This window comes from Euprymna scolopes, chromosome 1, assembly GCF_053919585.1.
Source record: "Euprymna scolopes isolate OS-2025 chromosome 1, ASM5391958v1, whole genome shotgun sequence".
NCBI lineage: Eukaryota > Metazoa > Mollusca > Cephalopoda > Sepiida > Sepiolidae > Euprymna > Euprymna scolopes.
This window is the reverse complement of record NC_136482.1, coordinates 174934907-174950564: the sequence shown is the minus strand read 5'-3', so window position 1 is coordinate 174950564 and position 15658 is coordinate 174934907.

The following is a 15658-nucleotide window of genomic DNA, read 5'->3' as shown; positions in this document are numbered from 1 at the left end:
GGTCTGTGTGACTATTCTTAGTGAGTGAGTGAGTGAGTGAGTGAGTGAAGAAGAAGAAGAAGAAGAAGAAGAAGAAGAAGAACAACAACAACAACAACAACGAATAATAGTATTGAAAGAGGTGGAGAGTACTGGAAATCTGGGGAAACTTGTTATCACCCAGACTCCAGGGAACATCAGAAGTTGTTCCCAGATTCACCGATACATCCAATTATAAATTAATGCTACGTATTTATTGAATGGTTGAATATCACATGCATCAGGTTTTGTGGATAAGACGCAAGTAAGACGTAAGTAACAGTAAAACATCTTCAATCCAATCGAATCGTCACGTGACGATCCAATCTAATGATTGAATTAGATGCATTTTTTTTCGTTTTTTAATGTCGACGAATCCATGAAGTATAGAATATCTAACCATTCAATAAATATTATTGAAATAAATAAATATTATACGATCTTGTTTACATTATTTAGCACGCGGCCTTCATTCCTTCGCACGGTTAGGTATGTATATATGTTTATAGTTGGTTACGTTTAATTAATTTTATGCAAATTAGATAAACGAGTGGAATCTTCCCGTGAAAATTAAGATGCCTCCGATTTTTATAAAATGGTCACAATGTTAGACGTCACTTAATAACTCTTCCCTAAATATCAGTTATTATGGCGTATTTTCAAAGCGTTTTAGAGACAGAACATGGATACAACCTCTAATGTGAAAAAAAAAAAAAAATCAAAATAATTAAGATTTGTATTGAATTCTATTTATAAGTCATTGGACACCAATTAAGCAAGATTTTCTGAACTCCAATTTTCTTTTTAAGACCCCTTAAGCCTAAGCCTTTAATTTTAGACCTTTTTTGAATCAAATTCATGTAAGGAATTTTGTTTAAAATTAGAATAAGGATTCTAGACACACAGCTTAGTATCATTACATGTTGACCTTAATCTTTATTCGGGTAGTTAAAAGTGGTACGAAACTTTTCATCGAGTTAATTTATCTGTCTTGTAGTGGGTATTCTTCTAGTATATATATAGGTTACTGGATCGCCTATACGATTCGGTAACCGAAACATGTGTAACTAAACAGATAAAACGGTAATAAAAAAATAAAACGTATATATATATATATATATATATATATATATATATATATATATATATACAGGTATTTAATAATTATTATAGTAAATAATTTATATATATATATATTTAATAATTATTATAGTGAATATATATATATATATATATATATATATATATATATATATAGGTATTTAATAATTATTATAGTGAATATATATATATATATATATAGGTATTTAATAATTATTATAGTGAATATATATATATATATAGGTATTTAATAATTATATAGTAAATAATATATATATTATTTACTATAATAATTATTAAATATATATATATATATATATATATATATATATATATATATATATACATGGTCACAATGTTAGACGTCACTTAATAACTCTTCCCTATATATATATATATATATATATATATATATATATATATATATATATATATATATATATATATATATATATATATATATATAAAACTATTAATCTATTGTATGCCGGTGAAATGACATTAGTTCCGGTGTACTGAGGTGAAACATATTAGGCGTTATCCATCGTCCAAATGGTTGTTAAGTTCAGTTCATTTCGAAACAAGTGACATCTTCCAGGTGAATAGATACGATATGGTTTTTGGTGCCGTGGCCGCAATGACAACGCTAATGACTCGGGAAGAAAAAGTGCAGGATTAATGTATGGTTAGCCTTCAATCGTGAAGACCAGGTGTTTGTCAACTCGCAAAAAAAAAAAAAAGTTAATATTAAATCGTTGTTCACGTGATGTGATGTAGCAAGATTTCCGGGAATTCAACTAGAAAAAAAAAAAAAAAAAAAAAAAGGAATCATGCTTCGATTCATATGTACAGTAAACTGCTTGTTGACTGCTTATGTGTTTTCCAGGCTGGACAAGTTTGTGCAAACAAACATATATTTAAGTGCAGATATTCTGCCCCCCCCCCCAAAAAAAAACTCACTATTATTATCATTATTATTATCATTATTATTATTATTATTGTTGTTGTTGTTGTTGTTGTTGTTGTTGTTTACTCATTAGTAGTCACACAGGCCATCATCAAAGATTTATTATTATTATTATTTAAAGAATAGGCTTATTTATTCTCTTCCATTTCTCTTTCTCGCCCATGACTTGTAAAATTTTCACAATTATATTTCACAACTTAAAGAAGTTTCATGTCATTATTTCTTCACTGGCTGAAATATTGAAAGTCATCAAAGATTTATTTTTTCTTGTCAAAGGTGTTGGATTTATCGCGTGCAACAGCCCGGTATTTCCTTGCCTTGTTTAGTGCATGGTATATGCGTTCCCAGATGACGGTAAAATATCTGCAGTAAAACAGGTTTACCTAAATCCATACTGTTAATCAGAAAGATGCTTAGCATTTATGAGATGATAGACTAACGCTTGGTTGATTAAGGATTTAGAGATTTTAGTGAAGAGGAGGAGGAAACTGATACTTGAGCGAGTCAATTATTTCGCTAGAATTCTTGAATACTGGTACAACGCTGGCAATTTTCTAGCTATCAGGGACCCAAGACTCGGACAGGTATTTGTTAAAGAATTTAGAGAGGACAGCGGCTAGTATGGTGGGGGTGAGATCAGGCCTACATGTCTTGGAGGTGACTTTTTTTATATCACAGACATTAGAAGGGTTGTCAAATGCTTTGGATATATCGAGGGCTACTGCTCTAGCTTGGCTTGCCTTATCCACCGCAATGGAACGGGCTTGCCTAAATCTACGAGGGGCGTGCAATAAGTAATGCCCCTGACCCACTTCCAGTTATCTGATCTAGCTGAAATTTTGCATGTGCAATTATTTATATCTCTACGAGTTATGTGGCAAATTACAGCTCTGAACTAATTGTGGTTTCTGTTTTACAGGTGTTTGAACTGAGTCAGGTGTGAAATGGAGGCTGTTGAATGTCGAGCAGTGATCGGGTTTTTGTATTTGAAGACGCATACCACAGGAGACTTTTGATGAAATGGAAGAAACTTATGGTGATAATGCCCCATCATATGACCTTGTAAAACGCTGGCATCGTGAATTCAAACATGGCTGGAAGTCTGTGGAAACAGCTCCCAGACCTGGTCGCCCCCCCTTCTGCCATTGATGAGACATCTGTCCGTCAAGTTAAGGCTGCCATTTTGGAAGACTGGCGCATTACTATTCGCCAAATAGCCCAAAATATCAAGATTAGTACAGGGTCTGTGGAAACTATCATTCATGACCATTTGCATATGCATAAGGTGTCTGGCAGATGGATTCCCAGGTTGCTCACACCATTCCAGAAGCGAGAACGCGTCGAGTTGTCGAGGATGAATTTGGAGATGTGCCAAGAAGATGAGTCAAAGTTTTTTAAAAGACTGATTACACAGGATGAAACCTGGGTCCATCACTATGATCCAGAAACCAAAGCCCAGTCAATTCAGTGGAAGCACTTGGACTCACCACCTCCAAAGAAGGCAAGGGTGCAGTCCTCCGCTGGCAAGGTCATGCTCACAGTCTTCTGGGACCAGGACGGAGTAGTGATGACAGATTTTCTGTCAAAGGGTACCACAATTACAGGAGCCTATTATGCTTCACTTTTGAGGAAATTAAGGGAAGCTATAAAAATCAAGAGGCGGGGCAAGATCAGCAAAGGTACCCTCCTCCTCCTCCGGACCACAACTCGCATGTCACCAGATCAGAAGCACGGGCGTGTGGTTATGAAATCCTTCCCCATCCTCCCTACTCTCCTGATCTTGCACCCTCTGACTTTCACCTCTTCCCAGCCATGAAGTTTTTGAAAGGAAAGGGGTTCCCAGATGATGCAGCCTTGATTTCTGAAGTCACGTCGTGGTTGGAGGACCAACCTGGGGTGTTCTACAAAAACCGTCTCCACAGCTGCATCAAACGATGGGAGAAATGCATAACTCTGGGTGGTTCCTATGTAGAGAAAGACTAATAACTGTGCCAAGTCTCGTTGTTCTACTGCTATGGGAAGTGGGTCAGGGGCATTACTTATTGCACGCCCCTCGTACACTCTTTGTCAGAAAGAAGCTTAGGAATTATGAGATTTTCGGATTTACGAGCGTGACTTCTATCTGCAAAGGGAAGTTTAGGAGGGAGTGGTTTGTTGGAGGCAAACCGCCGGGCAAACTTCTCGATTGCCGGCACGTGACCTGATTGTTGAAACATGATATTAACTAAGATTAACTTATATCGTTCATATGAATCTCTGAGGATCCTAATGCTTCTTGGATATTTTTTTTTTTTTACATAGGCATCACCACATTATCAAGGCCAAGAGGCCACTCAAGGATAAGGGTTAAAGAGTGTATAGTAGAAATTGGACAATATAGTAATCATTAGTAATGAAAATTTGGTAAATTTGATAACTTATATGGAACGGCTCATCAAGAACTTATTTACGTTAGACTTGAAGACAACCATATTGTAGTCAGCCGGAAAGCAGGAAAACGGAAGACAATTCCACAGGCGTGCAGTTCTAAGAAAGAAACTTTGTTCATGGAATCTACGTTTAGGTTTAGACACAGATAAAGAGTGGGGGGAATTATTGATAGTGTTTACAGCTAGACGAGTGTTTCTTGTGAAAGTTTGGCGAGGGGGGACCATATATTGAAGCTCAGTCGAACACTTTCCACGAAAATAACGATACATCAGAGACAAACTCGCAACATCTCTTCTGTGAGATAGAGGTTGCAAGGAAGAGAAAATGACATCTCCTACGAGGCTACGAAGTCTATTTTGAACTCTATCAAGGCAGGCCAAGTCCTTTCTAGTAGCTCCTGCCCAGATGTGGCAACAGTATTCCATCCTTGGACGTACCTGGCTCTTATATAGATAGAGAATAGCATCAGCAGTGAGATATCTACCGGATCGATAGAAAGATCCCACCATTTTTCCAGCGGCCTTGGCAACAGATTTGATGTACGTGTTCCATTTAAGATCAGGAGTAATGGTCAAGCCAAGAAGCTTGTCAAAACTTGAGGCCTCCTGAAGACGAGAGCCATTCATTTCAATTGATGCCAGATGTGGATCAGAATGTTGATGATGTAAAGAGAGAAGCTTGGTTTTAGATGCATTAAAAGTTACCAGCCACTCCTTACCCCATTTTACTACGTGCTCAAGATCAGAGGAGAGAGAATTGGAGAGAACTTGGTCGTTTACTGTCTTAGATGTGCTACCATAAATGGACATGTTCTCTATTTAAACAGTGAGATATGATAAGTATATATCGATATTTGAAACAAAGAAACAAACAAAAAATCAGCTAGTGTAAAACATGAGCGCTTTAAATTTTTACTGCTACTTTATATGGCTATGAGTTGTGGCCGTCAAGGAAGAAAGTAGAAACTTGAAAGATGTGTGAATTATTTACGGGGTGGCTTTTTACTTCTTTTATATTTTAATGTATTATTTCATTGTATTAAAATGGGAATTTGATGTTTCTGTGTAATAAAAAATGGCGGGGATTAAAACTTTAATAAAATTTGATAATAAATGAGATAAATAGTGGGGGAAAAAGCTGTAGCAGTAATTAAAGTACTACCAAGTTGGAAAGTTGAATGAAAAATCCTATTAAAACATAATGAAAAAATATTCAATTATGCCTTATATTTAGCAATACGTAGTATTTATCTCCATTGAGAAAATTAACAAAGCTGACAGTTATCGTGTATCTATATATATAAAAATCTAATTCTTGGTTCGTTAGTTATTCATAAAACGATATTTCTACATTACCAATTTAATTAAAAATTTCAGACAGTCTATCCTTAGAGTCGAGGAACGTTTTTATGTTATTAAAATAAATGAAAATTGCAAATTATAAAATTATATAAAATAAAAATATTTTTCGTAAGTCGATTCTGCAAGATTCTTCTTCCTTCATGAAAAAATAACGATATACGCATGCGCCAATAACGTCGTCGATTGAATCCGTTTAAATATAAAAACCGACCCAGTTGGTTAAAGAGCAGCGTCATTATCTAAAGGTCGCGAGTTCGAATCGTGATGTAGGATATATTTTTGTTTTTGTTTTTCCGATTTTTTAAACAACTTTTAACATCGTCCGCTTCACCTTAACACACACACCTCGATTTTTTCCATTATTGAGACAGTTCGTTAAAATTGTTTTTGAACCCCACTGTTTTTGTTTAACATTGTTTTTTGTTTTTTTTTTAAATATTCAAACATCCCATTTTCTTTTCATTTACCCTCTCCCCAACACACACACACACACACACACACACACACACACACACACACACACACACACACACACACACACACACACACACACCTACAAACACCTGGGAAGTGCCAGGCACCCCCGTTTTCCGATTTTTTTAAAAACAAGTCCGGTCCGCTTCACGTTCACCGATTTTTTTTTTACACACCTCGATTTTTTTTACACATCTCGATTTTTTCGATTATTGAAACAGTTCGATCTTTCTTTTCACATCACGTACGCTGTTTTTTTTTCAGAGTTTCTAAAGAAGTTTATCATTGTTTTTAAAATTGCTTTGATCCCCCCCCATCTCGATTTTTTGTTTTTTTTGCATGTTCGCTGTTTTTGTTTAACGTCGTTTTTTTTTTTTAAATATTGAAACAGCACATTTTGCTTTGACTTACACACACACATCTCTAAACATCCGGGCAACGCTGGGTACCCCCGCTAGTTAGTCATAATCTTTAAGGCACATGCAATCTTAAGTGAGACCTGCCTAAAGACATAACCTTTTATATAGATACAATTCGTCTAAAATAAGGTGTTGTAATAAGATGAATATCCTATTTAGGTAAACTTCTGCACAGAAAAAAAACTTTCCTCAGCTAATTATTAATAATACTAGCAGGACTTGTTTCTCGGCATTGCCCGAGTTGAGATAAAAATGTTAAGTAAGAAAAATATTAAATATTCTTTTTGAATTGCTAAATACCCATGTATCAACGTTGCTCACTGGAAGTATGGCACAAAGTCAGAACGGATTCGGTCAGAGAACCCACCCCCACAAAAAATACAAAAATAAATTCAATTATCAGACATAGCCAGTTGTAGAGATACAATTAATCAAAAATGAGATATTGTAATAATATGAATATCTATTTAGGTATACTTCTGCCCAGAACATAAAATTTTGTCAACTAATTAGTAGGTTGCGAAAAATAGAAACGCAATTATTTCTAATGAAAGAATTTATTGAAACAAAAAAGAAACACACACACACACACACACACACACACACACACACACACACACACACACACACACACACACACACGCGCGCGCACACACACACACACACACACACACACACACACACACACACACACACACACACACACACACACACACACACACACACACACACACACACACACACGAATAACACTATTCTTCGAAATTAGGAGCATCATTGGTTGCGATCTCTTAACATGAGTACAAGCCTTTGGATTTTACTAATACACCACCCCCTCGGCTTTGATTCGAAAAATTGTTGGCAGGTTTTTGTCGACTTCATCGAATCGGCAATCCTCAGTGAGTGCCATATTGATTGAATAAAAGATAGTCAGACAGAGAAAGATTTGGATTATAATTTGGATGCGACACCATTTTCAAACTGTTCAAATTCTCCAATCTTATTTTTAGTCACTCCATGTAAGTTCCGTTTTGCTATGTATATTGTAGGAATGTCAGCGTAAAGAATATTTTTGTTATGTTGTATGTCTTGTATGCAGAAAAAATGATTGTTAGATGCTTTGTTAGGCGATTAATCGTTCGTCTGCGTAGTAATTAATATGACTATATAGCACACGGTGTAAAGCGAAAAGTGATCCTACGAGAGACGTTTCAACAGTAATGCCTCCTATTTTTTATTTCACCAGAATGAATCAGAGAGGATTGCAAATTGCATTATTATGATAACTGAACTTTTGCATTGACGATCTAAAAGTTCCATTGCTCTGTTGCTGATATTGACGGTGTAAGATTTTATGAAAGAAAGCCCTGTAATGAACGTGCATTAGAAGCAGAGATGCGTCATTGAATTCCTCTATGTAGACAAATTGAATCAATCAACATTCACCGGCGTCTGTTGAACGTTTACGAAGCCGATGCAGTTGATGTCAGCACAGTTAGAAGATGAGTTTGTCGATTTCAGAATGGTGACAGAGACGTGATTGACAAATTGCGCTTCGGACTTTTATGGTCGAGACCTCAAAAGAAGCAGGCAAAAAGTGCACTGAGAATCGTGGAAAATATGCAGAAAAAATTCTGGCGCACAAAAGGTCGCTCGTTTTAATGGTACCACTCTCGTCTGTGTAGCTCTTCAACGTTTTAGTTTTCAGTTAAAAATAGGAGGCGTTACTTTTGGAACACCCCTCACAATTAGATTTATACCGGTGTTCTGGGTCGAAGAAAAAGTACTTATCACGTAGTAGCTGAGCGACTGGCGTTGTCCAGTCGTAAAATACACGTAAATAAAAATAAAAACAGAGTTTCTTTCTCCAACTTTAGAAGAAGAATAGAAAAGAAAAAAAATATCAACATACTGAAGATGGTGTATATCTCTGAAATATATTTGTTATAAATTTCAAACAAATAAAATATTTTTTTTATTTTCCTAATATCACGTTGTCATTTGGCTTTCAAGCGCACTTGATGCTTATTTTATTTTACGCGTAAATATATTTTAATTTATGCAGATTTCGATTTATTATTATGGAGTCAATTCTCTATCGATTCTATATATCAAATTATGGTAGTGATTTCAAAAGTAAAAAATAAAAATATGACTTCGGTGATATCAGCTAGAATCGAAGCCAAAACATATAGCGCTTCAACCTTAGACGTTACTGTTTGAGCTATCGTCAGATGGATAAGAAATAGTTAAAAATGAACCGACTATAACGTATAAATGTATATATTTACGCAAGCGTACAAATGATGCGTTAAGTCGACTTACGCCTGCTAAGTTTAATTTTTAACAAAAGTTTTAACCATTTAGCAACTATTTTACCGATTAAAGACTCAGAAAAGAACGGCCCACAAAATTGTAACCATTTGACCCGCCTCGCACTGCTCTGCGACCTTGCATCTTCGAGGAGTGCACTTCGAAAAAAAATGGCGACAGACAGTGAGTTATATATATATATATATATATATATATATATATATATATATATATCATATAATGATTAAATCACTCTGACAGACGTTAAAAGGCATTTTAAAAACTAAATGTTTAAATTTCAACAATATTTCTCGCTGTTAACAGTAGCCGAATGGATTGGGCCTTGCTAATGAAGCCAGAGATTGCTTCTGTTGCCGGGTTCGAATCTATGGACTGGTGTTAGTCGTGACACCTTGCACTGATGATTCCCGGAAGAATGAAACACTAGTGTCTGTAGATATTTAATAATTATTATAGTAAATACATCGGCATACCGTCAGGTTTCGTTGTATCGCTAGACTAGCACCTCTCCTAAGCCAAGGATTGAACCTAGAGCCGTCGTGTTGACAGTCGGCAGTTCTACCACTCGACCAAGGAAGCGATGCACGCAAATAACCTCGCCGAATGTCTATTTTAAACAGACATCCGTCCACCACTTTTATAGTGCTCAAACCGCCTGTTTTTAAACAGACAAACAGCAAGCTTTGCGCGCGCGCGCACACACACATACACACACACACACACACACACACACACACACACGCGCGCATATATTCATAAACATATATATATATTACTCCTTCTCTCCCACAATAAAACAAAAACAAAACGGCTAATCGGATAAAATATAAAAATCGTTACATGTGAACGAAACTGTCTTATAAGTTAAAGCAAAAAACAAAACAAAACAAAAAACAAAACAAAAAAAAAACAAGAATTCTATATGCAGCTTTTGTTTAGGAACCTGATTTAATAGAAAAAAAAATCTAACTATAAGATTTCAGTGCAGCTACACTATAATAGTGAAATTCGTAAACCGAACAAATCAATTGAAAAAAACAAAACCATGTCTACTGAATTTTACGCTTCAATTTCAACTAAAAGCAATGATATCTACTTAATTGACATGTACTTAAATATTACCACATTATTAAAAAAAGAAAAAACGCGAGTTTTCGATCGTTATTGTAAAATGTTCACCATATTCCCTTGGGAACATGTGACAATAACAAGGGAAGTAACTCGGTTATGTTAAAAACAAGACAAAACACATAATTTATTAAAAAAATTGGCAATAGTTACACTCTATTTATTTGCAACTCTCCAGTATTTTTTAGCCAAACATTTTATTTTCGTTAATTTTCGCCTAAAATGTTTTCTTTAATAATTTTTTCTACCTTATCGTTTTTCATAAATTTTGTATATATTTGTTACCGGAACATGAGTAGAAACCATTGGTTTGTCTTGAAATTCAATATTAAAAATTTCGAATTTCGTAATTATAGTGGATTAGCACCAAATATTTATTTATTTATTTCTGTCTTGTTTAAATTTCATTTAGTAATTTTTGTTTATTCTGCTTTATTTGTTCATTTGCTTTTTTGTATTTCTGTTTGCATGTGTGTATCTTTCTCTTTTGTTCGTTTGTTTCTTGCTTTCTTCCTTCCATGAAAACAAAAAACAAAACAAAACAAAAACAAAACAAAAAACAAAAAACAAAAAACAAAAAAAAATCTTTCGTTTTACTTGCTTTTGTCTTTCCTTTTCTTTCTTATTTCTTTTTACATCTTTGTTCGTTTCTTTCGTACACTGACTACCCCCCCACCCACGCACACTTCCTTTCCCTTGGTTTCGTTTGCCTGTTTAGTTTGGAGTCTTTTCCACTTCCGCAATTGTCAATCGCCTTTCCGGTTCAGTTCTGTCAACAAGTGCAGCATTCATTGAAATTAGTACTTACACCCTAAAGATGTCATCAAAATGCTGTGATTCAAACACCAATCTTTTGGGTTATGAATTGGATCTTCAACGTTATCCTCAACAAGTCAAACGAGCTGGACCAAAGGAAGCAAGGAATAGATCAGACAATTCTGAGGAACACATGCCATAATAGTATGTATAGAAAAGCCTGAGAGTAGCAACATCACGTCTGTGTGAGAGAGAAAGCAGTGAAGAAGAAAGTATGCGGGGGAGCAATGAAATTACAGTTATATTTCTGCAATTTATCAAAAAACCTTCAAATGGGACACAGATTTGCCAGCCCAAATATCACCATACAGACACAGTACTCCATACATAGTCTGATAGTAAATTTGTAGAGATGTTTACAGCGATGGAGAAAACCGATTTTACCGGAAGTAGAAAGCGCAGTGGATTTAATATGTGGGTTCCAAGAAAGATTTGATGAGAAAGAAATACTAGAAGTTTTAGAATCAATTCCTTATCGAGAGCAAAGCCATCCATAAGAATCTCAAGAAGAAAAGGGACACGCTTACAATTGAAAGACAATAGCTGAGTTTTAATAGGATTAAACGAAACAAGTCATTTCTTACCCCAATCCATAACATAAAGTAATATTTAGAAAATTACTTCATTTACAAAATACTTATTCCAATTTAATGGTATCTTGTTTCCAGTGTATATGTATACACACTAGTATTTAAAATGCTCACCGACCACTCCCCACCCCATCTTTTAATTCATCGCCTCTACGTAAGACCATTTCTTCAAGGATGCTCTTTCAAGCACCTGCATATTATTGACACTCATGCGCGCATCTGTTTTGAAATGTATTATTTGATATAACTAAAACAAAATTTTGTACCGAACTTATTTTAAAATTATTTTTTATAACGAGGGCGAGTTTGGATAGGCGCACCCTCTAAATAATAAAGTTTATAAAAACGAATAATGCGCCCATATTACTCACCGAGTTGCTGTGATTATATATCTTCTGCGTGTTATTTGTTGATTAAATATATTTCTCATACCATGGAATTTCCACGGGTCCTGCTAGTATATATATATATATATATATATATATATATATATATATATATATATATATATATATATATTATATATATATGATGACACCAAACTCGTTCTCGAATATTGCCATTACTTAATATATATATATATATATATATATATATATATATATATATATATATATATATATATATATATATATATATAAAGGGTCCCCCCAGTCTTTGACAGACTATGGTTACCTACGAAGGGGTGTCTGCGCATGAAAGTCTTCTTGGCAGGAGGTGAGCGATCTCCAACCACTCCTTTTCCAACATCAGGGGTCTACGTTCCAACCTTCCAGAGGTTGAAACCCAATTACAGGAGATGAAACCAGACATATTCTTCCTAAATGAAACTGGCATAAGGCCGAATTCTTCCTAAGCGAAACTGGCATAAGGCCGACCACTTCCCTTGACGAATTAATAATTAAAGGATACTCTAACTTAACATCTAAATCTGACCCCCAAGATCGCCATTGACATGGAATATGTGCCTACATTAAAGATGTCTTTCCGTGTGGTAAGGATATCTCCAGATAACACCCTAATTTACCTTATATGTGCTTCCGGGTTGCACTTATTTACACCACTGCATTTATATTTGCCCTCTATCGCCCCCACAACAGTGGAGTTACTATTTTTAAGAGCATATCTGAAAAAATTGACCACATCCTGTTTGCTCACCCTTCAGCTAACATCCACATTTGTGGTGACTTCAATGTCCATAATGCGGAATGGCTGACCCACTCTAACAAGACAGATTATGGGGGGAGGTTCTGTCATGATTTTGCCATTGCCTATGACCTCACCAAGATTGTTCACGAACCCACCCGAGTGCCCGATACTTCCAGTCAGTATGCTAGCCTTCCAGACCTTTCTCTCACGACTTTCCCTGAGCTATGTTCAAGTTCCGTTCTGTCTCCTTTGGGATCTTCCGACCACTCGGTGGTATCAGTTAAGATAAAAATGAAATGCAAGAAGTCTTCAGATGTACCTTTCCACCGTACTGTATATCGATACTCTACGGCTGACTGGGATAGCTTCCGTACACTTATATCTGATCTACCTCTGCATTTCATGTTTATATAGTATAAGACCTGACCTAATTGCTAATTGTAGGCATAGACCGATTCATACCATCCAAAAAATTCCAACAACAACCTAACAGCCAGCCATGGTTCTCCCCAGAATGTGCTGCTGCCATTGCGCACAGAAATCACTTTTCCATAGTTACCGACGTAATAGATGCGCTGAGACTAAAGCTGCCTTCAGGACTGCCAGCAAGCACTGCAAAAGAGTAATAAAAAATGCAAGAGAGCTATATGCTCAGTCCGTTAATTCCAAAGTAGCTGAGCAGCGGTTTTGTTCCCACCAGTTTTTAGAAATAGCAAACAGGATCCTGAACAGAAGCGTGCATTCTATCCTAACCATCATCAATGGACCAGAGGTCATCTCGTCAGCATCAGATAAAGCAAAACTATTTGTCAAGATCTTTGCAGCTAATTCTACTCTATGTGACGAAGGCCATCAACTCCCCGTATTTTCTTCTATAACAGACAACACGCTCTGCAACATACAAATATCTGTGCGTGAGGTCGCCAAGCTAACCAAGAATCTTAATTCCAGTAAAGCAACTGGCCCTGACGGCATTTCAATCATTGTGCTGAAAATACTTCAACTAGAACTTGCACCCATACTTACGAAACTGTTTAAGCGTTGCCTTAAAGAAAAGTGCTTCCCAAAACACTAGAAAACCTAATCAGTATGCCCTGTATTTAAGAATTGAGGTGATATTTTATCTCCCTCTCAGTACAGACCAATAAGTCTCCTGTGTGTCATGAGTAAGCTGCTGGAATCCATATTAAATAGAGAAGTAGTCAACCACCTCAACAGAAATAACCTTCTTAGTGACATGTAATATGGTTTCCATTCTGCCAGATCTACAGCAGATGTGCTAACTGTTATATCTCATAGGATTAGCGAATCTCTTGACAAAGGCTTCCTCTCTAGGGCAATTGCTCTTGACATATCAAAGGCCTTCGATAAGGTATGGCATAAGGGCCTACTTCACAAGATTTCCAGCTACGGTATAACTGGAAATGTTTTCTTGATCATTAAATCATTTCTCTCTGATAGGCTCATAAGAGTAGTGGTTGATGGGCAGAAATCAGAGGCCCTCAATATTAATGCTGGAGTCCCTCAGGGGTCCATCCTAGGCCCAACTCTCTTCCTGATCTACATCAATGATCCCCCAAAACACATACTTAAATCATTCGTTGACATCTATGCTGATGACACGCCCATCTATGGCAACACATCAAAAACCGTAAATGACAAAGTTCTCTCTAATTCTCTCTCCTCTGATCTTGAGTGCGTGGTTCAGTGGGGGAGGAGGTGGATGGTTACTTTTAATGCATCTAAAACCAAGCTCCTATCTTTACATTATCAATGCTCTGATCCCCATCTGGCATCAATTGAAATGGGTGGCTCTCGTCTAGGACAAGCTCTATGTTTTGATAAGCTTCTGGGCTTGACCTTTACTCGTGACCTGAAATGGAACACGTACATCAAGTCAGTTGCCAAGGTCGCTGGAAAAATGGTAGGATACTTCTACCGCTCCAGAAGATATCTTACTGCTGATGCAATTCCCTATCTATATAAAAGCCAAGTAAGTCCAAGGATGGAGTACTGCTGCCACATCTGGGCAGGAGCTGCTAAAAACAGCCTATCCTGCCTTGACAGAGTACAAAATAGGCTTCGTGGCCTAGTGGATGATACCCTTTTCTCTTCCCTGCAACCTCTCTCCCACAGGAGGCAACTGCTCATCTGAGCTCCAATCTCTGGTCCCCCCCATCGCCAATCTTTCACGATAAACACCCGTCTAGCTGAAACCACTGTCAAAATTTTCCCCACTCCTTATCTGTGCCAAAGTCAGAACGTAGATTCCATGAACAAAGCTTCTTTCTTAGAAGTACACGCCTATGGAACTCTGTTCCGCTTGACTCTTTCCCACCTGACTACAACCTGGATGTATTCAAGTCCAATGTAAACAAATTCCCGATGAACCGCCCCCTTAAGTAAGACACGTACTATATACGTAATAACCCTTATCGCCGAGTGGCTTCCGGGCCTTGATAAGTGGTGACTACCTTGTTAAAAAAGACAAAACAAAACAAAACAAAAGAAACCTCTTCTGAGTCGACATTGTTAAATACCAGTGGCAAATGAAGTGTATGTACATGACGACTGGAAACAAATGCCGAGAGAAGCGGAGATCACATGCAGTGCCTAGAATTCCCAAATGGTCGCCCATTTGGTACTAACCAGGCTCAACATTGCTTAACTTCGATGATCTGATGAAAACCGGTGTGTTAACGCGATTATGCAGTGTGTGTGTGTGTGTGTGTGTGTGTGTGTGTGTGTGACGAGAATAATGGAAATAGTATTCCGACGAGATAGAGAGATGAAAAAAAACAAAAAACAAAAAAACAAAACAAAGCAAAAACAAAACAAGTTATTTGTCCATCAACGTTTCGTCGTTATTGT